Source organism: Meriones unguiculatus, chromosome 2 (genome assembly GCF_030254825.1).
Source record: "Meriones unguiculatus strain TT.TT164.6M chromosome 2, Bangor_MerUng_6.1, whole genome shotgun sequence".
Taxonomy (NCBI): Eukaryota; Metazoa; Chordata; class Mammalia; order Rodentia; family Muridae; genus Meriones; species Meriones unguiculatus.
Window position 1 is genome coordinate 139,339,139 of NC_083350.1, and position 26,991 is coordinate 139,366,129.

General features: G+C 39.5%; 1 long non-coding RNA gene across 2 annotated transcripts; it reads right to left on the reverse strand.

Annotated features, from left to right (window-relative positions):
- Positions 1-100: 100 nt before the first annotated feature.
- LOC132652199 (uncharacterized) lies at positions 101-26,453 on the reverse strand. Of its 2 annotated transcripts, none has more exons than XR_009589678.1 (3): positions 26,245-26,453; positions 18,013-18,129; positions 101-1,065 (listed from the first exon to the last, which is right to left on the reverse strand). It is a non-coding gene; the product is annotated as an uncharacterized LOC132652199 (long non-coding RNA). The 2 variants fall into 2 exon arrangements; XR_009589677.1 differs by lacking the exon at positions 101-1,065 and adding an exon at positions 1,538-1,803.
- Between the last annotated feature and the right edge of the window lie 538 nt (positions 26,454-26,991).

Consider the following 26,991-nt stretch of genomic DNA (forward strand, 5'->3'; position numbering starts at 1 on the left):
CACATCCAAACTTCTGTGCTGTGTGATCTCTATGCATGTACAATAGCCTGTCACCCAGGCTACAACCCATATTTGTCTCTCTGCCAAAATCCACTCTAAATGTGTCTTAGTTCTTTTTCCAGGCCTCTGGACCATGGTCCTCAGCAGTAAGCTCTGCTTTCTGCAGAGCTGATTGGTGGAATGCTCTCTAAAACAGGACAGAAAAGCATGTTTAGGGTAAGGAACATTTTATTACTATTATTACTATTACTATTCTTATTATTATTATTTTAGATTCAAGGTCTGGTCATTTATTTGCTACTCTTAAATACTTAGTTTTCGCTGCAGTCAGACTTAGAAGCAAACATGCTCAGTGAGGACAGCCTGTCTCTTGGTGGTCTGTTCCGGCCTTTTTCTTTGGCTTTTATCATTCTCTTGGTTGTAAGTTTAACTGTATTCGTTAGCCTCCTTATTTTGTTTAGTGAATTAATCTTCTGAGCAGTATGGCATTTGTGTTGCAGGACATGGAGGACCATGATGCTGAATCCAGTTACTCAGGTACCTTGGTTCTGGGCTTCTTACCTTCTTTGATTGAAGGCTGACAGCATACTGTCAGACATTTTCTTCTTTACAGTTTTTAGATTCTACTAGTTCTTTTGGAACTCAACCACTGAAGCAGTACTATATGTGAATTCAGGAATGTCCTCTATTGTATGTTTGTTTGTTTAATGATATCCAAGTTGAAAACACTCAGATTAGCATCCAAATGCATCCAGAAGAGACTAGCACTTCCTCTCTCTAGTTCTCTTTGATCTATAGGAAAATACTCTTTACTCAAGAGCAGGTGCACTCCGCCGTTTGTCAAGACAGCCTGCTTCGTGGGAAAAGCTTGTTTGTTATTCCATCACCTATTTGAAGCACATGACCCTTCCACTGTTCACCCAGAACATCAGCCGCTGGTTCTGTGGCCATGCGCTTTCCATGGGAAGTACGAAGCTTGCATCTGTTGTCCACTTCGGTGAGTGTCTGACATCAGGAAAGGAGATATTCAGCTACATCTTGACACAGCTGACTCCCTAGGAGCGCCTGAAATAGAGCAGAGCATCTTTTTTTTTTTTTTTTTTTTTTTTTCAATGCAGTTTATTCAGGAACATTGAACAATCCTCGGACCCCGGGGAAAGCCAGCCCACAGCTTAAATAGCCTCTGGGTAGCCAACCCAGGCGTGCCACGGGGGCAATGCAGATAGGTCCACATACATGGAAGCAAGCCAGATCCTCAGCCTTAGCCAAATGTGGAATTGTTCGTGACAGAGAGCACTCACCATCGGGAAGGTGGAAGGCGGAAACCAGCTCCATCTTTAAGGCATAGCATTCCGCAGCTCTCTACAGTTCCCCCTTTTTGTTTTAGACGCATCAGGCAAGAGTAGAGGTCTGATCTCTGATATTAGAAATAAATTGGGACTTTGTACAGATGTTCATTTAGGTGTCATCCACCCAAAGAGCATCAGACCCGTCCGATACCTTTTTCTCAGAGGCGGGGCCTGGGGCATCAACCCGCATGCAATCAGACATGCTCTTCTCTGGGTCCAAAGCGGCTGACCCTGAGTGCAGTGCTTAGCCTCGCATCCTGAGCGTATCATTTTAGCTTTTTATGGTATCCAACCATGCTTGGGGAGAATGTCCTCAGAGCATCTTTTTGATCCTCCTTTCCGACCGTAGGAACAGGAAGAGAAGGGGAGAAGTCACAGATTGATTTGTGAATACGAGCGAGTATGACACGCCTTTGCTTGTACTTTGTTTCATCTGCAAACTAAGACAGCGTCTCTGTTGAGAGAGAGAGAGAGAGAGAGAGAGAGAGAGAGAGAGAGAGAGAGAGAGAGAGAAATCAGCAGTCAGGTTTGAGGTAAATGGAGAGAATAATGTTGGCTCAGGTAGCGAGTTATATTGCTTAGAAAAACTGCTAAGTGGTAAGGAGATATTTTCAGAGACAAGTGAGACCAAGTGACCCCCAGGATCATGGCGAGTTTGGGTGAAAAATCATCTCTGGTGGGGGATGTCTGTGACATGGTGGAGTTTTTCTTGGCTGTGAAGGAACGTGGTACATAAGGCTCACTCTGATGAGGAAAGGGCATGAACACTCTAAAGCAGGTTGGGGAATAGTTAGTGGGTAATAACTGGATTATTTTTGAGACTTTAATATTAAGTCATAGAAATCAAAATAAAAAAAAATCTCCTTCCACTCCTGAAGCAAAATTGCCTTTTACAAGGGGACTCAAAGCATTCATACCTCATTTCCAGAGTTCAGGGTAAGGAAAAGAGTTCTGCTTCCTATAGGAATTATTTCGGAGCCTAACAGTTATTGTAGCCAGGACGTTTATTTTTTTTTCTCCTCTTGATATTTAGTCCAAATCATATTCTTTTTTTATTTCAACCTGTTATTATTAGTCATTTCCTCAGGGTTAGCTTAGGAATATCTATCCCTTCCTAGGATTTACACCTTAAAAATATTATGTTGACTTATCACCTGACCTGGCATTAAGTGTTTGAAAGCACACCCTTTTGGTTTATATGTGGAATGATGGTTTTTACATCCTATAAACACATTGCACATAGATGCTGAGGGACCTGAGAAAATACGCTTTGTAAGTTAAAATATGTGACTCCATATTTACCTGATCTGTGTAATTATAATCTTCATAATCATTCATTTTCGATTTGCCAAGTGGCACATGTGGAAATGTTCAATTCGTAATGTGATTATAACTAAAAAAAAAAGTGTGTTTGATACTTGTGGCTTTGTACAGAAAATGCAAAAACTGTGTTACATTTCCTAGTCCCAGCCAAGTCAAACTCTGAAAGCAGCTCTATAATTCTTGGGGAATCTCTTTAAGCAGTCTTGTGTCAGGGTCAATTATAGTCCAAGCAGCCTTTCTCTAATTGAGGTGAGGGGTGCAGATGAATACTTCTGTCATTAAGCAAACCCCTTATAAAGGTTAGAACTCCAGGGATGAGCAAACACAGGAGGCAGGAGCATAGCATTTCTGTACTGGCACCATTGCCCCAATAGCTCTGGGAGGGTTTTGCTTTGATATCTGTGCTATTGCCAGCACCTCTTGCTGTAGCCCTGACATTTCTCATATGTGGTGAAGACATGACAGAATTAAGGGTTAAAGATAGCTTTCTACTAATTTTTGCCTCGCCATGAAGCCGCAGACATGAATGTGTTTGTGTGTGTGTGTGTGTGTGTGTGTGTGTGTGTTAAAAGAAAATAATAATAGAGAATTTTTTGGCAATGATTCAGTTAAGTTTGTGTGTAAGTGTGTAAATTCATGTCTGCTATGTCCCTCACGGTTAATCCCAACCTGAACTGTACTATCTTTCTCCAGTAACCGGAAGCCCTATTCTCATGTCCTTAAAATATATTCTTCATTCACTATAGCTCCTAATGGAACGTTCTGTGTTAACTTTTCCTATAATCTTTGTCTCTCTTTTTCTCCTATCTATTATCTCTCTGATTTATCTTTTTTCTGCCTATAATGTATCTGTTATCTATGTATCTATTGCCTGTCTAATATCTGTCATCTTACTATTTTATTTACTATCTATCTGTCTGTCTGTTTACCATCTATCTTCATAATCATATCTATCTTTCTATGTATCTATCCCTAATCTATGTTTTATCAATCATTTATCTACCATCCTACCCACCTATATATCTGCTTGTATGATTTTGCCTGACAGAATAATGAAGCACAAATGTATCACAAGCTTGAATAGTCAACTATATCCCAATTCTACCAATAAAGCATCAATTTTCTCTAAGCCTTAGTTTCTCTGAATGTACTAAGGATATTTTAATGTTAATGTCAGAATTTATTTGAGACAGGCATATTAGGGTGGAATTAACATATACCAAATGCCTAATAATAGTAATTAATACTGTGTTGTAGATTGGAATCCAAAAGAAAGGCATTTTGAAATGATAACTTGTGTATACTAAGCTTATTGGGGAATACCCTTGAATCAACATATTATGGTGAAAGAAATATTACATAATCACAACAAATATCCAAGTACATTCTGTGAGACCTTTAGAGTGGTCCCCTAGAATGCCAAGGGGAAGGTTCTCTACATCCCAGTATCTGCCAGTCATTAGATGAAGGCTGGTCTTGGGCTGAAGGATTTCTCTTAAGTATCTTCAGAGACCATCTTCACCTGACAGAAATATCCAGCAACTAAAGACTTAGTGGTTAGTATTCTGTAGAGATTGCCCTTAGCCCTGCTTGTTTGCACTTTCAAGAATGTGTCTTTGTCTCTGTACCCCATTATATTCTGGAAATCAGCCCTCTGTAAGATACAGGGTTAGTGAAGATCCTTTCCCAATCTGTAGGCTGTCATTTTGTTCTGACAACAGTGTCCTTTGCTTTACAGAAGCTTTTCGGTTTCATGAGCTCCCATTTATTGATTATTGATCTTAGAGCCTGTGCTTTTGGTATCCTGTTCAGGAAGTTGTCTCCTGTGCCAATGAGTTCAAAGCTCTTCCCCACTTTTTCTTCTAACAGACAATTCTCAATAGAGGAATATTAAATGCCAGAAAAACATTTAAAGAAATACTCATTATCCTTAGCCATTAGGGAAATGCAAATCAAAATAACCCTGAGATTTCACCTTACATTCCAACAGAATGGCTAAGATCAAAAACTCAAGTGACAACACATGCTGGAGAGGATGTGGACAAAGGGGAACACTCCTCCATTGCTGGTGGGAATGTAAGCTTGGACACCACTTTGGAAATCAATCTGGTGCTTTCTCAGACAATTAGGAATAATGCTACCTCAAGATCCAGCTATACCACTCCTAGGCATATATTCAAAATTTACTCAAGTATACAACAAGGACATTTGCTCAATCATGTTCGTAGAAGCTTTATTAGTAATAGCCAGAATCTGGAAACAACCCAGATGTCCATCAATGGATGAATGGATACAGAAATTGTGGTACATATACACAGTGGAATACTACTCAGCAATTAAAAACAAGGAAATCTTTTTTTTTTCTCTCTTTTTTAAAATTCTTTTTAAATTACACTTTATTCACTTTGTATCACCCCTGTGGTTCCCTCCCTCCTCCCGTCACAATCCTTCCCTTCCTACCCCTTCTGCATGCATGCTCCTCCCCAAGTCCACTGATGAGGGGGGTCTTCTTTTCCTTCCTTCTGATCCTAGCTTATCAGATCTCATCAGGACTGGCTGCAGTGTCCTCCTCTGTGTCCTTGCAAGGCTTCTCCTCCCTCAGGGGGAATGGTCAAAGAGACAGCCACTGAGTTCATGTCAGAGACAGTTCCTTTTCCCCTTACTAGGGAACCCACTTGGATACTGAGCTGCCATGGGCTACATCTGAACAGGGGTTCTAGGTTACATCCATGAAAGTACCTTGATTGGAGTATCAGTCTCAGAAAATACCCCTGGGCTCAGATATTTTGGTTCTGTTGCTCTCCTTGTGGAGCCCCTGTACTCTCCAGGTCTTACTAACTACCTCTTACCGGGGTCCTCCTTCCTGTTTAGCTTATTTAGGTGTATAGATTTTTAGTATGTTTTTCCTATCTTCTAGGTCTAGTATCCACTTATAAGTGAGTATATACCATCTGTGTTTTTCTGCTTCTGGGATACTTCACTCAGGATGATCTTTTCTAGATCCTACCATTTGCCTGCAAATCTCATGGTTTCCTTGTTTTTAATTGCTGAGTAGTATTCCATTGAGTATATGTACCACAATTTCTGTATCCATTCCTCCATTGATGGACATCTGGGTTGTTTCTATATTCTGCTGCTATGAACATGGTTGAACAAATGTCCTTGTTGTGTACTTGAGCATCTTTTATATATATGCCTAGGAGTGGTATAGATGGATCTCGAGGAAGCGCTATTTCTAATTGTCTGAGAAAGCCCCAGATTGATTTCCAAAGTGGTTGTACAAGTTTACATTCCCACCAGCAATGGAGGAGGGTTCCCCTTTCTCCACAACCTCTCCAGCATGGGTTGTCACTTGAGTTTTTGATCTTAGCCATTCTGATGGGTGTAAGGTGAAATCTCAGGGTTGTTTTGATTGTTGGATAGGTAAATTCTGTGCAATGACAGAGTGCTTTTTTATTAACTGTTTCTTTCCAACTTTATATCCCCATCTCTCTGATTCAGCAAGTTAAGGATGCTGGTGTCTATTGGCTCAGAATTATTAGCTCCAGTATTCCTTTGAAATGTAGCCCACTTCCTTCTGCAGGAGACCCTGGCCCTTCCCTGACTGGGTCATATGAACACTTAATTCAGCTACTAGACTAGAAGATGTTATTGAACAGTGGAGAGGGATATGACGAAGGATGGTTTTTTTGATTCCATATCACATTCAAAGAGTGATATTGACTTTGAATGGGGGAAGGGTCACTTGTGAAGATTCAGAGTTCAAAAAATTGTGGGAGATTCATGGTGTTTTAAATGAGCTGGCTCTGATGTTCTCAGTCCAAGCAGAGCCCTGCTACTATGGAGCTGCCATGGAGAAACTTGCTTCTAAAGGTTTGAAGCTCATGGGCAATTTCAAGGATCAGCCCTCAGCTTCTTCTGTTCTCAGGCTGTACGAACTGAGTCTCCTTATAGTGGTCCAAATGGCTAACTTACTTTCACACTTATTCTTCAAGTGGTAAATAATTATAAAAAGCCTTTTCTTTCTTCTTCTTTTAATCATCTAATGCCTAATCTTTGACCATACATTTTTATGAGTGTTTGTTTTATAAACTGTCTCGGCAGAGACATCCAGCCACCCTTTAACTTAATGTGCAGCCCAGGCCTGTATTTAAAGTTTGATCCTCCTGCCTCAGTCTCCTAAGTGCTAGGGGGTTGTAGTTGTGTAACATCACACCAAAAGATCGATATGGTAGCCCCAATAATCTTTCTGCAGTGTGGCATATGCATAGCAGTGCCTTTAATGGATACTTGCATTGGTTACCTAATACTTGTAACAAATTACCTTCTAACGTAAGCGCCTTAAAAATGGTGATAAACATCTGTTATCCCTTACAGCGTCCCGAGTCTCTGTCTCAGCATCTGTCAGAGGCTGGTCACATGTTCACAACACCTGCGCTCACAGCAAGTTTGTCGGATGAAGGATTGTTTGCTACATGTTGAGTTAGAAGTAAGTCTTGCTTTAAAAGCTGTTTGATCAGGCAAGTGCCTTGTATCCAGGGTGGGGGCTACAGCTGGGAGACAAAGGGAATAAATTGTAATAAATAAAAAAATTATATTAAAAAAGCTGTCTCAATGCCCTTTTGACATAGCGGCAGGCTTCTGGAGGACAGAATAACCTAAGATTCCAAGGTGGGACTTTCAGTGTGTTAATAATGTAGCCTCAGAAGTAACTCAGTGTCGCTTTGGCAGTATTCTCTTAAGTATCTAATCTGCTGATTCTGCCTGCAAAGGAATTACAGGAAGGCATGCACCCCAAGAAGCAGGCTTACTGTGCCCATTTTAGCGATGCCCACTTTAACACCGCATCTGAGTTTTTACTACAAATGAAAGTGTCCAAAGTTACAACACAACTGCAAGTCATGACTGTGTACATTCTTCTGAAGCATTCTTAATGGGGCCTTTACTATCAGCTGACAACTGGCAATCAAGCTTCAGAATTATATTTTGAGCCTATATCCTTGGACCAGTACTTATACTAGGAAGTAGTTGCAAAACTGGCACTAAGTAAATCAGGGACACAGGAAGAAAAATCAAATGGAACAACTAAGCTTCTTTGTCATTTCATTGGTGATATCTCCTGATTCAAGAGGAGCTCCACAATCTTGAAGCATCTTTTGAGTTGTGCTAAATTATGGGAAGGGAGAAGGATCTTTGTAGTATCCCATTCAATAGTAATTAAGTAGCTAGATTCATGGAATTGAATTCCATGTATCTGCCTGTCTATGTATGTATGTATGTATATATGTATGTATGTATGTATCATCTATCTATCTATCTATCTATCTATCTATCTATCTATCTATCTATCTATCTATCTATCATCTATCTATCTATCTCTATCATTTACATATTGATCTATCATCTATTTATCATCCATGACCTATCATCTATTTAGTTTTCTGTTATCCACCAAATATCTATCACCTCACCATCTTTTACTGATGGATTGACTTATATTTGGATCTATTCATCAGTTACCATAATTTCCGTAATTTTCAATACCTCCTTTTATTCTTTGCAAAGCCATACTTAAGCCAGTCCTAGCACTTGTGAAATGAACTGCAGCTTTTTCTCCAGATGCCTCTCTTTCCAGACAGATGTCACCTTAGGAGATGAGCCACACCTTCCAACACCATCTTAAGACCTTTTGTGTTCTTGTACTGCTGCTTAATCATTCCTAACACCCCTTATCCAGACATTACAATAGATATGTATTCATTAAATTTCTCTTCTATAGAGATATTTTTATCTTTTGTACATTGCTTTACGTAATGTAAGCTTTTTCTAATTCTAAAATTTATTCTTATTGTCCAGAACTGTGCCAGAATGGGCCCTAAAAGTATTTGTGAAATAAACAAGTAAATTTATTATCTACAGATTCATAGTGTTGTCAGGCATTGCACTGATAGTGTTTGCTAGAGATGTCTGTGAGTTCTGGTTGAAAGCAAGCAAGAACCCACGGTACTTTATATCTCCCCTGAGTTAAATTTAGCTTTAATCTTAAGACAAAAGGCAAACATTCTGCTTCCTAAGTGGCCCTACTTCCTTCTGCATTGACATTCACTTTGGAATACCTATTGTGCTCTGAACTTTGCTCTTGTTGAATCCATTGTTTGGCATTGCACCAACATAGAATCCCTCACAGTTAAAACAAAAGGACTAAAAGGGATACAGATAACTCCATTTCTCTTCAACACTTGGCAACACGATTCCTATGACTCATCTGATCTAGAGAGTCTGATTACATGTGACCCCCCCATCCCCATTGAACCCAGAGACCTGTATGCATTGCTTAGCAAATACTGTAGCACTGTACCACAGTTCTATATCCAAAGCCCTGGCTCGTTGTCTCCATGTCCCGTCTGCCGGTCAGCCTCCTCATTCCTGCTCACTTTAAGTATTGATTACCAGAGGAAATGGAGGGAGGAAAAGTTACTAAAAATATCTTACTTCTGTGAGTATCTTCTGTGATCTATGCTGTTTGGAAATGTTTACATTGTTCCCAACAGATATTCCCTCGGTATCTTTAGTGGCAAATTCACAGTGGTGACATCAATGTCTGCTTAGATTTTACCCAAAGTCACATGCTGCCATCTTTCCTTAACATCTAGATTATGCTCTAGGGAATCTGTAAACAGGGAACATACCAGTATTGGCTTGGTTAAGTTCAGAAATGAGTTCTCCAAGCCTGATACATTCGGTTTTTGGATATTTGTGTGTTTGGCCAGTTATGTTGTGTTATTAGTCTGTGATCTCCATGAGAGATTGATTCATTTCTATTTTTTAACCTTTTTTTTTTCCTTTAATACCTAGAACTTTTCCTGGACATATTGAACACTTGATACTTTTTTTTTTTGTATGTGAGACAGAATCTTTTCTACTTCCTAGGTTCTGGTACTACAAATGGGAGCCATCATGTTTCATAAACGAATTAAAAACGTCTGTGTCTCCTGTTATGCACGTTTGGCTTCCCTCACCACTATCTAGTTAGAATGTGGTTAGTTTCCATTTCTACAGAAAAATAGATCCTTGATTTTAGAGGCTGTCAAAAGATTTCTTACTGAACTGAGGAGACATCTCAGTCAGTAAAGGGCTCATCTTGCAAACATGAGGACCTGAAATTGATCCTCAGAATCCGTGTCAAAGTTGCTGGGCATGGTGACCTGTTTGTATCCCCATTGCTATAGCAATGAAGGCAGGCAGATCAGTGGGCCCTTCTCTCCAGGCAGCTTAGCCTACTTTGCAAGCTTCAGGCCATGAGGAAACTCTCTTTCTCCCTCTTCACCCTCTCTTTTTTTCTTTCTCTCTCTCTTTCTCTCAGTCTCTCTCAAAAACTTATTGTACAGTGCCTAGGAACAATACCCTAGGAGGCTCTCTGTCCTCACCCATACACACACACACACACACACACACACACAACCACACACACACACACACACACACATACACACACACACACAGAAAGAAAGAGAGAGAGAGTCTTACTTTCCTCAACCATGATTTCAGATTTCAAGAAACATGAGGTTTTCATCATTTCTAGAGCTCCAGGGAAATCTGATTTCATATCTTCAGTATGCCTGGTATTTGACTTAGGTTTAGCATTAATTCATTCTCTTTACAAATGTCTGTGGAGATAAATTTTATGTCAAACAATAATTTAATTAATTAAACTTCTCAATAAAATTTCCCTCATTATTCTCTGAATTCTGTTAAAGTTTGACACTGGGCTAGTAAATTCAACCATTGAATGTTGAGAAAAAAAGCAGTGAAGGTGTTTCTGGGAGCAGTCAGTCAACAGGGGTCACCTCTGGAGGAAATCCAGCTGCACCTGGAGAGTGAAGGGTGAACTGGGGCTCTCCAGATGGAGGACAGCAGAACAACGTGTCCTTGGTGAAGAAAGGACCAAGTTCAAAAGTCCCAAGCTCATGAAAATTTAGTATCTTCTTCTTTTTTTTTGAAAGTCAATTGTGAAGCAACGACTTTGACAACAACAAGCAACAGAGTATATGACAAAGCTAGGAAGACCAGTGTGTTACAAGTGTATGATCAGAGTTTAAACTTAGAGAGAACTAAGCACCCCTTCATAAAGGAGAGGGTAGGGTCAAAACCGACTGGAGAAGTTGCACGAGCTTGCTGACTTCAGTGGGAAGTACTGGGAGCAGAGTTGAGGAGCCTATTAAACTCCATGCAAGCAGCCATGGTGAGCTAGGGTTACTATGGTATCCTCTGAGCAACAGGGGTTTAAGAGATGAAATTCAAGAACTTACTGACTTTGGAAACTAAGGGGAAGGGTGGGGTCAAGAATTGGTTCTGTGTGTGGCTTAATGCAATTGGCATCAGTAAAGGGCACATAGAGCAAGGCAGGGAGCGCTTAGCTGGGTGAGTTGTAATCGAGGGAGCCACCTGCCTTGTGTGATTACAGAGCCTGTGAGCCTTCCCAGGGCTTGTCCACGTTTTTATCAACATTTTCGGTATTTGTATCTAAAGGGGTATGTAGCTCATCTTCCTAGGGCACGTCTTCACAAGATGTGCAGAAGCACAGTCATTCCATCCCTGTTCATTCTAGAAGGAAGTGGCTAGCTCTTACCTTGTACAGACCCTTATGGCTGTTTCCCCATATTCCCTAAACAATCAGCTTCATATCCTAGTACTGGATGAAAGCTCTAGGAATATTGGTATTTATAAGAACCAACCCTGAACTCAGAAAATAAGAGCAAAAGTGTCATACAAAGAAATTCTTTCAGGGAAATATGTAGTACAAGATTTGGAAATAGCTGCGAGATGCTGTTGGAGTTTGGAATACCAAGGAAATATAGAGTTGGGTGACAATAGGGCTGGTGCTATGGCAGGACAAGGCCACAGGCAAGTTGAAAATATCGGGGCACAAACACCTGAAATTCCAAAGAGTAATGCCTTCTTTAAAGATATGTAAGTAGCAGATGTCACGGTGAGGGGGAGAAGATAGCCCCTCTGTCCTAGGAAGAATGACAGGAGGGAGTGAACAGAGATGTCATTTAGTATTTTGCTTTATATTTTGTCTACTGTTCTAAGTATGGGTGAGTTCAACACATGTTCCTTTGGTCTCTCTTAGATCCAGAAAGTCTCAGGTACTACACTAGACAAGAAGCTGGTTTAGGAGCAAAGCTGGCTCTTAGATAGAGAATAAAGCTTTTCTTCCTGTTCCACTCTCCTCCCAAATTAGAGCTGAGTGAGGTTGTGTTCAGTGGACCTATTTAATGTCTGTCTTAGATAATCTTAAAAAGTTAGTTTCATTTAAGTGATCTAGTGGGTACAGTTTTCTGATATATATTGAAGCAGCACTTTCTGCAAATTGTGTCATTGGTTCTTCAGGGCCATGTTGAATATTCCTAATTCTTTTACTGTATGTCTCCATTAAGTGGCACAAGATGTCACTTTTCAAGTCTTGACTTGTCTATGCAAAATATTTTTAAATATTACTAGCATCATCTGCTTTTCAGACATCTCATAAATTCTGTCACACTCATTTGAATATTTTAAGATTTGGTTGCCCTCCTAAAATAAATATCTGTGCATTAAAAACCACAGTTCAAGACAAGCTCAGAGCTCCATAAGGCTGCCTGTTATCCATAGAAACCTTGTGCTGTCCAGAAAGTTCTTGAAAGTATGCTTTTTATATTCTGGAATAAACAGTTTCTTAAAAAAATAACATACAAAAAATTTTTGGAATAAAACACTATCACCTAGTGAAGTGAAAATACACAGTAATATGAGTAATAATACTACATTACCTCCGGCTACCCGTAGCTTAGTTTTATATGCTTCCAATAGGTTAACTAGAAGATATTAGTTTTATATCAAAATGAAATGTTAATTAGTAGAATTTTGAGAGAAGAGTTGGGTGGCAGAGCTGGAATGCACAACTGACTGTTCAGGGAGGTGGAGTGGAGGCTGAGTTTCCCAGTCAATGAGAAGGCTGGATGGGCTGTCTAGGTTGAGGGAAGATTAATGAAAGTAAGGACAGTAAATGCAAGATGGGAAGTGATTAGTTTGTGGGCATTCCTCTGTGCCAAGAGAACATTCACCAGGGATGCTTTGACACAGGGACTAGAGAGTACAGAACATGCCCTTTCTGCTCCCCTGATGATGGGTGATTATCCATGACCAATGAGGATAAGAACGTACCAAAAGTATTAAAACTCTTCTGCTGGCCAAGAATTGCTCTAGCAGCCTCATGTGTCATGTATCATACATATTAAACAGGAGTGGTAATAATTTATTATGACATTTCATTTTCTTCTTTCTTTGCATGCGAGATGGAGAAACAAAATCAAGAAGTTTGTTTGTTAACAGTTCTAGATGACTCCAGCAACAGCACAGTCTTACACACACATCCCTTTATACAGAACTCCATTTCCAGCCGTGCTGAGCCCTGCCAGTTCCTAACAGATCTGGCCTGTCCTGGCAATATGTCTGCACGTGCTAAGTGATCATGGGTTATGCTTTGTAGAGAAAAAGCATTAGCTTTGGCATCTGACAAAAGTTAGTTCTGCCAGAAGAAGAGTCTGCCTAGTTGTACCAGCATGAAACTATTCATCATTTTCTCACCATGTCTCTGGAGCAGCTTTCACAAGGAAGAGACACTCTACGCCAGAAGAATGTAAGGGAAGGCATCTCCTTGTACCTTTGCAGGCTTGTCTTGGAGATAATCTCTAAGGTGCAGGTTTCATTGGCCTTCATAAAATCACAATGCTTAATCCCATTAGGGTTATCAACCCCATTATGCATTATAAACCCTGCAATCAAGGCAGTGGGAACCAGGGTTCCTATTTAATACCAAGAGAAATGGTGGAAGTCAGCGATTGATATTAACACAATGATGGGAAAAAGTGTCCAGAGGTGCTGCTCACATATCTTATTTTACAGCATCTTAAAAATTCAATAGAAAGGACTCCACTAACAATGCCTCTCCACGCTACTCATTATTGTTCTCCAGCATTCCTAAAAGCTCCAAATGCAAACTTCACAAAAAAAAACATGCTCTATGAATACAGACCAGCAGGGCACACAAATACATTTTTCCTTTAAAAAACAAAAGCATACAATGTTAGCTATATAGTATCATTTAAGAAATTTCTTTGCTAAATGAACATATTCACATTTAAAAGATTAAGTCTAAATAAATGAACTATCATTTGGCACTATAAAATATTTGCAATTAACTAAAAAATGATGTGAACATTACCTCTAGAATAACCACTGCCTGTGTGATAGGCAGTCTTTATGAAAGGTAAGTTTTGCTCAATATGTGTTCTGTCTCATTTGTAAAGGCTTTGGGATGGAGGAATATAATTTTCTTCCAAAAATCATATGAGATTCTAAATGTTTCTGTTATGTAGTTGTTTGTGATTTATTTTATTTTATCATTGACAATTTTAGAATAAATACATTTAAAAATCAGTTTAAATCACTACCATATCCTCTCCCCATTGCTGACCATGCCAAATATACAAACAGATAAAGCTCAAACACACAAAATATGGGGCAGGCATTGAAGAAAGATTCCAAACTAGCTTAGGAAAAAAAAAAAAAAGGTTTTCCTTCCTGTTTTACTTAGATGGAAACAAGAACCAATCTATATTATGGGGGGAAAAAACTACTTTCTACCTTGTTTCCCTAAGACTATAACACTATATAATTCTACAAGTTAAACGACAAGTTAATAATATTTTGCTTAATAATTTAATTCTAAAATACCTAATCTCTACAGTTTATTTTAACAGTCTGAATTTTAAATGCTTTGAATATTATTGATGACATTGTATAGGATGTTGTTAAGGGGACTAGAGAAATAGCTTGGCAGTTAAAAGAGCTTGGTGCTCTTCCAGAGGTCCTGAGTTTGCTTCCCAGCTCACAGCTGCCTGTAGCGCCAGTTTCGGGGCAACTTCTGCCCTTCAGGGCTTCTAGAGCATCTACACATACATTTCATACACATGCAGACAGACACACGGACACATAAATAAATATTTTAAAAGAGTAGTGTTAGTGTTATTTAAAAGCCATGTGTGAAAGTGAATGTTTTAAGAAGAATTATGCTCACTGGGTTCCTTAAAACTTGTTGGGATACAAGAAAAATTATCTCCCATAGTAAAATATCAGTAGTTTCAAGCTAAAATACAATTTATGTATTCTATTTTTCATGAGGCTGTAGAATGTTTTATATTATTTTACATTGTTAATTTTTGTTATTAAGAAAGCTGGTATGACATTATTTAATATATACTAAGGCAATTGTAGCTGAATTATAAAGGATACATTTATAAAGGGTTATTTTTTCCTGAAACTCTGTAAAGACATCAGCTTACATTTGATTTCAATGCTCAAGATGACTATTGAAGTGAGACTGAAATAATAACGCTGTATTCCTCTGATCTGGTCACAGTGTAACAAACAATATTCACTAGAATAAAAACAATCAGGAAAGAAAGTTTTAACTTTTCAAGTAGAGTAAAATGATCAAATGTTTGGAATAGAAACAAAGTATGAAAATGTGTCTTAACTGTGACAGTTTTGTCCCAAGGAGCCGTGGCTTTGTTTGATGCACCTTTCATACAGCTGAGTTTACTTTTAAAAATTCACCTTTTTAATATAAGAAAGAAGATGGTGAAAGAATTTATCTTACGAGTTTTTCCACTAGACACTATAAAACTCCACCATTGTGGTCCTTTGCAGTTTGGGAATATGCAATTGAAGCTCACAGCTTAAAATTGCCAGGTTTTATTTTTGATAAGTGGGTTGTGTCTACAGGGTGCAAACAATCTGGATGTAAATTCAAGTCCAGCAGAAGTCCAGCTAGAGGCTTCATCTGATTGGAACTGTACAAGTGTCCAAACTTCAGTGGGACACAGAGCACGTCAAGGGGAGTAAATGCAAGAGACGGCAGGAAAAGCAAGCTTAAAGCTGGAGCCCCTCACGATTCAGGTGATGCCTTCTTCCCCGGTCCTGACAGAACATGTCTGCAGAGGAGATTCTGTGGAAGCAGTCTTACTGAAAATTCTCGATAGTTGATTAAATGATTTATTTTGCTTTGGATGGTTAGTGACTTTGGAGGTGGGGCAATTCGAGACAGGGTTTCTCTGTGTAGCCTTGGCTATCTTGGACCCACTTTGTAGACCAGGCTGGCCTCAAATTCACAGAGATCCACCTCCCTCTGACTCCCTGAGTGCTTGGATTACAGGCATGTGCCACTATACCCAACAGGTTAGTGACTTTTTTTCTAATTTAAAAATGTTTTTTGTTTATGTATTTATTCACTTTACATCCTGAAGGCAGTCCCCTCTTTCCTTTCTTCCTGGTCCCACCCTCCTACCCTCTTCCCCTATCCTCCTTTCCCTTCTCAGAAAATGGAATCCCCTCCCCCATCAATCCATCCTAGCATATCAAGACATATCAGGACTGAAAGCATACTCTTCCCTTGTGGCAAGGCAGTCCCTCGGGGGTGGAGTGGTGATGGTGATGTTGGTGATCAAAAAATCAGGCAACAGGGTTCATGTCAGAAACAGTCCCTGCTCCACTTGCTAAAAGATCCTCAAGAAGACCCATCAGCTTACATATATCTAGACCACGCATGCTCTTTGGTTGGTGGTTCAGCCTCAGTAAGCCCCCGAGGGCCTAGGTTAGTTGACTCTGTTAGTCTTTTTGTGGAGTTCCTGTCTTCTCCAGGTCCTTCTGTCCTCCCCATGGCACTTCCACAGGACCCCCAGAGCTCCACCCCCATGTTTGGCTGCTAGTTTCAGCATCTGTTTCTCTGCTGCTACGTGGAGCCTCTCAGAGGACACCTGTGCTAGGCTCCTGACTGCAAGCATAGCTGAGAACCATTAGTAGCGTCCGGACCTGTCTCTCTACTGTGGGGCCTCAGGTAGGGCCAGACAATGGTTGGGCATTCCCTCCATCTCTGCTTTATTTTTGTCCTTGCTCATCTTGTAGGAAGGGTAAATTTTGGGTTGTGGGTGGGTTGGTGTTCCCCTCCCTCCACTTGGAGTCCTGCCTGGCTAGAAGGTGGCCACTTCAGTCTCCATGTCCCCCGATAGGCGTCTCAGCTAGAGTCACCCCATATTCTCCCGGGAGCCCACCCTGTCACAGGGAAACCAAGCGGGGTTAGCGACTTTAACACCTCCTTCTTCTCTGGCTGAATAAAGAATATCTTTCTACAAATCCAATAAGGATTAGTTTTGTAAATAATCTTAGGTGTTGTGAAAGTGGAACTGTAATAACACTTCTCTGTTTGAAAAGAAGAGTTGGCAAACACTTTGGAGGGCTGATCCACACTCTAAAGATTCTCGCTTAGACACAATCTGAAGACGTTTGTTTTGGTTCTAGGTAGAATTCCCACAAGACAAAATTATTCTTTCCTGTTTCCTTTATTACCGTGGTTTATTTTAATAAACCCCTAACGGAGGCTGGGAATGTTGTTGCTCTGTGGCAGTGTTTACCTTGCACGGGGAAGGCTGGTCCCTTCCCTAACTTTAAAGACTGAAATACACACACACCGAAACAGTAACAAAACCCCAATCTACTATGAACTTTTGTTGAACAATTCCACCTTTAGTCAATAACTCTGCAAAGTTGAGGCATTTATGAAGAACTCTATTTATGCAGATACATGGTACGTAATGTGCTTTATTTTCCTAAGGACAATGGTCTAAAACCAGTGTTTCAAACAGCAGAGGCGAGCGAGTCCTCATCGAGGGAGTTCTACATAATTCATGGATGTGCTTGGAAATAGCATTTCCATGATGAAGTCAGAAGCAGCTGCCGAGAAAAATGGCTTTTCAAAAGAAGCCACTACAACAACAATCCTATTGTTGCACGTCAGTTCTGAGCATTGTGCGCAATGACAATGCAACATTTGTACGTGTATATCACTTTGGGAAAGAAAACTGAGAAGACTTAAAGCTTGTACCACCGCCAATATAAAGACGCTTTCTAGACTTGCAGACAGTGGGTGTTGCTTGGTTGTAAGAAACAGTGCCCCAGTGGTAGAATCGAATACAATATCCCATGCAGTTTTAAAGTTTTTGTTAATTGGCACATATTATTTCCACAAATGTATGGGCTTCAAAATAGCTGATAAAAAAAAAAAGACAAATCTCTGAGTGGGTCCTTTTGTGATTTTTCAAAACAAATCCAGAATCTTTGGCAGAGATTCCCTAATCCACAAAGAAGGAACAACACAAGAAGGAGTTATCACCTCCACCATTTAATTCCACAGATGGCATTTGTCCAGATGTAGGATCAGGAAACAAGCTCTTAAAAATACCTGGGACTAAATACGGGTCTCACTGGTGTCCAGGCAGCTGTTCAGCATCCTCATACTGGACAATGATGCACAAGTGCATCACCTGTTCCTCAGAAGGTCTGTGTGAGAAGTGTGAACCTGAGAAAGGAGAACGAGAAGTCTACAGTCATACGGAAGAAGGTTCTCAATCAACGGTTATCATTTAAACATCTACGTGCAATGACGACTGAAAAATCACAAATGAATCATGACTATCATATTAGTAATAAATTTGCTTCAAATGAAAGCTCTTAGCCTGTATTTCTATGAATACAAAACTGTGCGCCTTACAATTTTGTGCAGTACCGTTTTCCTGTAACCATCCTTAATGTCTTCATTTCTGTGACATCTAACTGAATTTTATTAGTAAACATTCATTTACTTGAATGTCCAACAAATACTAGGTTCTAGGCCATACACTGGATGCACAGAGTAAAACGAAAAGTCCACTTAGCCATAAAATATACCATCTCTCTCTAAGGTCAAGATTTTAAGGGTTTGAATGATTTTCTGTCAGCATATGAGTCAGAGAGAGAACAGCATTTAACCAGTGGGTTTTATGATTAAATTTTATTTCAGTCCCTTCCAACCAAGATGTAAGCCTACTGCGGTATGTTAACATATGTATGTCTGTGTGGGTATAAGCCTGTGAGTGCAGATGCCTGAGAGGTGGGAGGTGGGGTCATTGCATTCCCTGGAGTTGGAATTACAGACTGAGTTGTCCGAGTGGATGCTGGGTACTGGACTCCACAACAGCAGCGGGCTCCAACCTGGAGAGTTGGTTCTCAAGCCTCAGACATCTCCTCACTTTCAGTTTAAAACTTTATTTCCTCTGAGAATTTCACGAATGAATTCAGATCAGACTTCTTAATTGGTGTTGAGAGTTAATTCTCAATACCACCTTCCTCTTGCTTGGATCTATGCTGTATACATAAACTGCAAATGAGTAGTATTCAAGTGATAGCTTTTAAAACAAACATAAAAATTTTTGATTTTTTTTTTTTTGTAATTATCAAAGGTGTTGTTTTCTGAGGGTTTTTTAGGTGTGTGTGTTTATGTGTATTGTTGTTGTTTTAATTTGGTATTACTACAGTACCCCCGAAGTAGCTCTGTGTGGCTGATTCAAATCAGGTCTTCCACAAAGTTATCATGTCAAGCCGAGCCAACCTGTGCCCCTCGCTGTGACCTGCGATTCATGGAAAAAAGCCACCACGTGCTAGAATTCGTGCACACACTTAGTGAGCTGCAGGGATGTGGTCTGGCCTCAGCTTCCCTGAGCAGGTGAGGGGTCTAATTGTGGGGCAGCCTCCACTCCTTCCCCAACAGAGAGCTTACTTACACCTGGCACGCCAGAGTCCCTTCCTCACCACCCTGTCTGCTGAAAACAGCCTTCCAATGACATTTTCGTAAGCTCTCTTTCAGTTACTGAGAAAGTGTGACACGAAAGAGAAGTTCTTTCCAGTTTCTGTCCTCCAGCGAATTGTCACCGCCTAGAAGCAGTGACTCTGTATTCCCTGTGATGTCCCATTCAAGGCTCTGAGACAGGGTGGGCTGTGGCGAGCTGGAGATGTCCAGCACTGGGCATAGAAACAAGACAATTTGGTGTCCCTGGTAGGTGAAAAGGTCATTGAATGCCCAGCTCTGATTTGCCAGGATCAGAAAATGGTTTTGAGTTATTTGTATGCCATTTTTAACCTATTTTTGGCTTAACTCTAGAAAAGTAAATATATAAAATTATATCTCAATGGTTTCAAAAGTCACACATCAGCAAGTGAACAGAGTCTATCTTGGGCAGGTATTACTTTCTTTTGCCAAAAGCACAGAAAACATGAAGAATGTTCATTTTGTTCGGCACTTTGAAAACACTGGTTGATAACTGGCAACATCTTAGGCCCTAGCCCAGCTCTTTGCCATCAGCAGTGTTCTGACTTTGGGTTTTCGGTTACTATTGACAAGAAAGCAATGAGGTACCACATCAGAAGTAAATCTCTACATGCAGTTGAAAGGGGGCTTCCTGTTGGTCAGGAGCAGGTTCTGGTTCATTTTGAGGAAGGCTGTGGGTATTCCTGTGCCTGTTTACTGTGGACTCCCTGAGTGTGAAGCTGATTCTGTTGCTGTTGTTCATCATCCTTATCCTTTTTATCCTTCCAGTTGGCTCACTTTTCCACAAGGCTCACACGGGGAAATGTTGTCCTCTGAATTTCCACCCACCAACATTCGCCCCAATGGTAGGACCTAAGTAACTATCCAGATGTTCTCATAACATTTAGTGTTAGAAATATTTTCCACTCTAGGTCTTACTGAGTTTAAATTGCCATCTTGTCTTTACTGAGAAGCATTACTAAGAAGTAATTGTAGCCACCTTTAGAGAGTTATCTAGTTATGCTCACACAGCTGAGGAGAGATGGGAAGTAGGCCTCGAGAATCCTTTCATGTGCACATTGTTCACCGTTTCCCATCAACAGCACATGTCCAGATGCACTGGCCCACGAATGTGTCTGCTTATTGGCCCATCAACTTCACTCATACCAAATAAAGTAGTTTAACATTATTATTTACATGATTCCTAAAGTATGCAGGCCATTGACCACACAAATAAACATGTGCCTTTGGATCCGCATAAAGCCTAGTGTTTATGAACAGGGATCTTTGTGTTTTTAACAATATCTGGCACGTTGAAGGAAAACTCTTTGCTAAAACATGGAGCCAGGGTAATTGTGCGCTTTGTGATCTGTGCTGGGCAGGAACCCCAACTTCTACTCTTCAGGCAGACAAGAGCACACACACACAAAAATCTGAAGTTTGACATTTTCTTTGTACTATTAGGTCAGTTGGTAAAGCTCCACCTCACAGCTCTTAGAAGCCCAGATTTCCTGTTACAAAGCAATGTGGTTCTGATTACAGCATTGCTGAAATCCAGGCATAATACCTGTGCTCTACAAGCCCATCTACTTCTCATTTCCCGTGTTAAGAAGCAGCAGCAAGACCTGCCTGTCCTTAACCTGCAGTGGCTGGGTAGATCAACAGCTCTGGGAATTGTGGTGAAGGAAAGGGATCATTACCTCAAGTACACTGTTCTTAAGCTGGAAAAAAAAATCAAGGCCTACACACTGAAAAAAAGTGCTTCTCTAATATAGGTAGGGTGTGACTTACTTATTTAGCTTGAAATTTCTCACCAGCAAGTTTTGTTTAAAAGACAATGTGATGAACACAACAGAAGAGAATGAGACACAGCACAGAAAATCTCCATCCTGCCTAATACACAGGATGAGTATCCCTAGACCATCTTTCCTCAGCGTACTTATGACAGAGCTTCCTACCTCTGCTCTTCCACCCCAGCGTTCTTGCCTGATTATTTTTCCACAGAGCTTTCCTCCAAGGAGGCTAGTCTTAGCTCTGATTCTAGCTCCTGCTAGAATCCTCAAATGTTTTTTATTATACCAGGATCACCTCCTTTCTGTGACATCAGAAGCATGACATGGTCTAGGCTGTGCAATTTTAACTCATGTCTTTCGTGTTTCATGCAGCATTCTATGCAGAATAGCTCCTCCTGGAGCAGTCTTAGCTGGCTTTCACCTCTTTCTGAAATATTCATACCTCATCACATTAGCTTCTTCTCACTCTTTCGTTTGAGTCCTAGCTGGTCCATTGTGTTATCTCCTCAGAAAACCCTTCTTGGACAACTGTACTTAAAGAAAGCCTTTAGAATGCTCTACTACCTTGCTTCATTTTTGTTAATCAGGGTTTATGATCCCTGGCGTTGTCTGCTTCCATCATCAGGCTTTTCTTTCTTTTCCTTTTCTTTTTGTTTTTTTGAGACAGGGTTTCTCTTTGTAATCATGGCTGTTCTGCACTCGCTTTGTAGACCAGGCTGGACTCAAACTCAGAAATCTACCTGCCTCTGCCTCCCTTAGCACTGGGATTATAGGCATGTGCCAACATGCCTGGCTTATTTTTTTGTATTTCTATACAAGATTATGTGCTTCCCAAGAAAAGAATTTTGTGAGCCACAGCTTTCATGGCATAGCCACTCAACAGGCAGATTAGAAACCAAACTATTGAGTTTATCTAAGTTTTTCTCGTGACCAGAGAAGGTCTGTGAGTGTTTCCAGAGTCTCCACTGATCACAACTAACTCAGAGTTTAGTCCTTTTCATTCCTTTATTTTTATAACTGCCTTCATTACTGCCAGAACAATGACTATATTTAATTCATCTTGTAGCCTAGAAAGAGAACTTAAACCTATTAGGTGTTTAATCAATGCTGAAAAAATAGTCATTTGATATTTTATTTTCAATATACTACAACTCACATACTTACATAATTAGTAGCTCTGCTAAAAGAAAAAGGCCAGGTTTCTTAACATAAAAAGAGAAGAGTTACTCATGAAACTACCCTTGTTTCAATGTCAGCAAGCTATGTTTCCATGGCATTCAAAAATGAGAACATTCGAACAAAGACAGTGAAACAATCCTGGGTATTATTTCCAGAGGCCTCTTCCATAGTTACTCTCAATGAATAGCTTAAAGGGCATGTTCATAAACTTCCTTTGCAAGGCAGAGTTAGCCTGGAAGAAAGCTCTTCAAGTTCCTCTCGTCCTACAGATACACTTGCTCCTACTCTTTGCCTCTTTACCTTTCTGCTTATTGACTATTTGCATGTGCGCTTCCCTTTTAGTTTCACTTACGTAGTCCTTCCTCTTTCTTCCCCCCTCCCTTTCTTCCTCCCTCTCTCCCTCACATTCCCTCCATGTCCTTCTTTATCCTTTCCTCCCTATCTCCCTCTGTCCCTTTCTTCCTTCATTTCTTCTAATTAATTTATGTGTTGGCAGTTTTATACATGTGTGTCATACTTCCGCTCACACTCACCCCCACCCTCTCATCCTCCTCCCACTCTTCTCTTCCCATTAAGTCTCCATCCTAGTTTCACAAGTTTTTTTTGTTTTTTTTGTTTCTTGATGTTGTTCTTCTTAGTGATGTACCGCAGTTAACTAGGGCAGCCAGTGCAGGCTTTGGTGAGAACCTTCCTACAAGAGCATGTGTAGCTCACTGTTAGTACATCACTGAAGACAACGACTGCCTCCTCTCCAGCAGTCCTCCAATTCCAATAGTTTGCTGGGTGTATGTGTGTTTCCATGTGTGGATAGAAATGTTGTGTGTAGGTTCATGTGGGGACAACAGGGAGAAATCTGATGCCTTTCCTTAGAGATGCCAACTATGTTTTTAGGAAAGAAGGATCTATTACCTGCCTGGAGCTTGACAAGACCTTGAGACTAGGTAGTCCTTAAGCTCCAAGGAGCTACCTGTCTCTGCTCCCTACAGGTGGGTTAACAGGTATAATTACGCATGTTTTGCTTTTCTTTTGGGGTAGGATCTGGAGATCAAACTGAGGTTCTCGGGCTTGCAAATGAAGATCTTTATCAACTGAGCCCTTTCCAGCCCCTCCTTTTGGAGTTTCTGGGAGTTCAAATTTATTTCTACCTTTTCATCATATTGTGTCAAAGAACAAAAAAAATGTATGAGGAACAAAAGCAGTGAAAATTGGGAAACAGGAACAAATGGGCAGAAAACATGTTAAGAGTCAGGAGCTCTTCAGAAATTCCAAAAAGCTTTTAATCACAGAAAACAAAAGCCATAGCAAGAAGTAACTCCATTTATTAGCTAGAAGGAGGACTGAAGATGAAGAATGCATTTGCTTAAGTCGACAGCACCGCCGCTCTCTCTCTGTCCTGTCTCCAAGGCATTCTACAAGCTCCACAATGAGAACAGTTGAATGCCAGGCTACCAAATAAAATTTAGTTGGCAGCCGAAAACTACGTTTTCAGTTGTGATGGATAAAACAGTGGCGTTTATTTCCTTGTCTGGTCTCCTGTCTCCATGACAGTGTTTCTTTTTCTTGAGAAAGATAAAATTCATTATTAAAGGGGTTTAACTAGGAAAGTCAGTAAGAACACTGGCTTGAATCAATAGACCAGAAACCAGAGGACACAAGGACATGGACAAGAACTTCAGCTTACTCACTTCATCCATGGGAAACGGAGGAAAAGGCCTTAACTGGCCTTTGGTCTACCCTGCCTTGTACACACACCATTACAGTCTGATTCTCATTCCCCTATATGATATAACCAGGAAGAAATTTTTGTTTTGTTTTGTCTTTTTCCTGTTTAGGAGGGTTCCCTAATGGAAGGAGATGGACCACCATGTATGAATTATTGGAAGGAAGTATCTCTTCGAAGGAAAAGGAAACTCCTGCGGGAGCTCTAGCTCTCACTCACAGGATACTTCCCAGCTTCATGTAAATCCCAATAGACAAAGATTGTGCTTACTATGAATAGTTTAACGTCATAAATTAGAGTTATAATATCTATTTTGAGTGTTGGTTAAAGTCTGACATATTAGTGATAATTCATGATTTTAAAAATATAGAGCTATTTCAAACTTGGTCAGAAATAATAATTGCTCATATGTTATGTTGAGAAGCATAATCTTTACAAAATATAAAATGATTAATCCTTCTCTAAATTCTGGCTCATCATTAAGGAAACTATTTTCAGCCAGACAGAGCCCACATTAAGTAAAAGACTTTTTGAAGTGAATTTCACTATATTAGTTACAAATTAAATATTAGTTTATTAAATATTAACTATTAAATAAATTAGTATAACATATACTAAATAATAAATTAATATATAATAACAAACACATAAAAATAATAAATAAATAAATATTAAATAAATTAGTTACAAATTAAATATAGGACTCAAAATCAATGAACATACAGTCACTTGAAACATGTAGAAAAATGAAATTGGTTAAATGCCAGGCTTATTCATAAATAAATTAGCAAGGAAGAGCTTGTTTCTTTTGAAAAGCAAAAGTTTTTACATTTTAGGTATGAAAATCTGTTTGAACTGATCTACAAAATAATCCAAATGTTTAAGTTGACTCTAAATATTATCCATAGCTACTCTGGAAATTCTTCAATGCCTACTTTTCTATCTTAATATTACAAAACTATAAATTACAGGTGCTGTATTTTATTAATATGTCTTTACTGTCACTTGTTAAGTGGAGATTAAATTTTAACCTTTATTAAACTAACTTTTAAGATTCTCTGAGAATGTTCTAGAACATAGAAATAGATTTTTATTGAATTTGAAAGGAATGTGTTAATTGTTTTAAAATCAAAGCAAGCAAGGAAATAAAAAAAATCTCAATTTCTATGAGAAGGTGCATAAAGAAGAACAGAAAGAAATTATTTTTAGGATTCATAACCAGGACTAATTGCTACTTTGAAAATAACATTCTGATATTTCTTTTGCAGCCAACCACAAAGTCTTCCTATGTTGTATCACTTGGGATGTTTTCAAACTTACTATGAATTAAAATTCATCACGTGTTTTCAGTGCTAGCCCATACATTCAATCATTCATCAAAGTCCAACTCTCCCCTACACCTTTATTGTTATGAACTCTTTTTTTTCTTTGAGACATAGTTTTCATTTTTCTACTTCTCTATGACTACTGAATCCTCTACATTTCGCTTGTCTGATTGTTTCCATGGGGTTAATTCCCAGTGAGAAAACAACTAAGAGAAGGTAAATTCACATTTAAAGCTTGTTGCTCTACATTATCTTTCTAATTGTCCTCCAGACAGCTGCCACCACCGCTGCTCTGTGTGCTGTGTCATCCTTCTGTTAACATACAACATCAAGCTTGTTTTTAGTCTGCGCTCATCTGCTCACACAAAATTTGCCATCTTGATTTACATTTTGCTGTTTAATCTTCAAGCACAGATGATTTTCACATGCATGTTGACTGTGATTCTACATTAGGCGAGCTTGGAGTAATTTTATCTTGTTTCTTTATTGGTTGTTACTCTGTCCTTGAACTGATTCACAGCAATGTTTTATATACTAATGCTGTTGCTAGTCATTCGTGATTTTTTTTAAATTCACTTTTAAAATTCACGATGTCCAAGATATTAAGTCAACCATGACAAAGTAAGTGTGAGCAAAGAGGGCAGAGAATATAGAGGATTAGGATAGAGGATTAAGAAATATCCACAGTCTCCTCATAGACCACTTTACAACATAGTTAAACTACAAGAAAGACTAGAATTAGAACTTTAAAGCGCTCCTGGTTGTTAACATTCTTAAATACTGGCCATGCGCTAAAAGATGCCCAACTATCCCCTGTGGGACTGTGTAGACATACCTTTCTCTCTTGCATATTCCACAGAGACAGGCCAGTAACTTCTCAAGACACCCCTGCTCTCTAGGTGAGAATATTTTTTTTTTTTCCATTTTCACACATGAACTTGGGTTTCCTGGGAGTTCTAATTCAAGGTTCTTTCCTGGTAATTTACGATGGTGTCGCATTACCCTTCTTGACTGAACAGCTTTAACGGGAAAGAATGGAGTCCTGGACTGCCTCTCTAAGCATATGAGCAAAATCAGTCACTGGCTTTCAAATTTTCCTAATAGCAAAAAGCTCACACCAGTGTGACCCTGAGTCACTGACTGAGCTTTAATTTCTTACTGCTCTCTTGTGGCCATTCAAATGAACTGTCCAAAGACTTAAAAAGTCCTACAGTATTAATAGAAAAATAATTTTCCAGGCAGTCATCATTTTGTAACAGAAAAAAAAAATATTTTTTTTGAACATCAAAGCCAAAAAACAATTTCTTTTCTTCTTAGGCATTGTGATAGGTTGCAAAATTCAAAGTGAAGGCTGGGACTCTTTTTTCTTTCTGTCTTTCTTTCTTTCTTTCTTTCTTTCTTTCTTTCTTTCTTTCCTTTTGTCTTCATTCCTTTCTAATTTTTTGTCTTTCTCTTTTGTAAAATCAACCACATAATCATTTCTCTGTGAAGTCATCAAAAGAGTGAAGACTGAAATATTTCTGGCCATTCTGAAGATAAAATAATGCAGTTCCCAGCTTGTTCCCTTGCTGTGGTTTTGGGA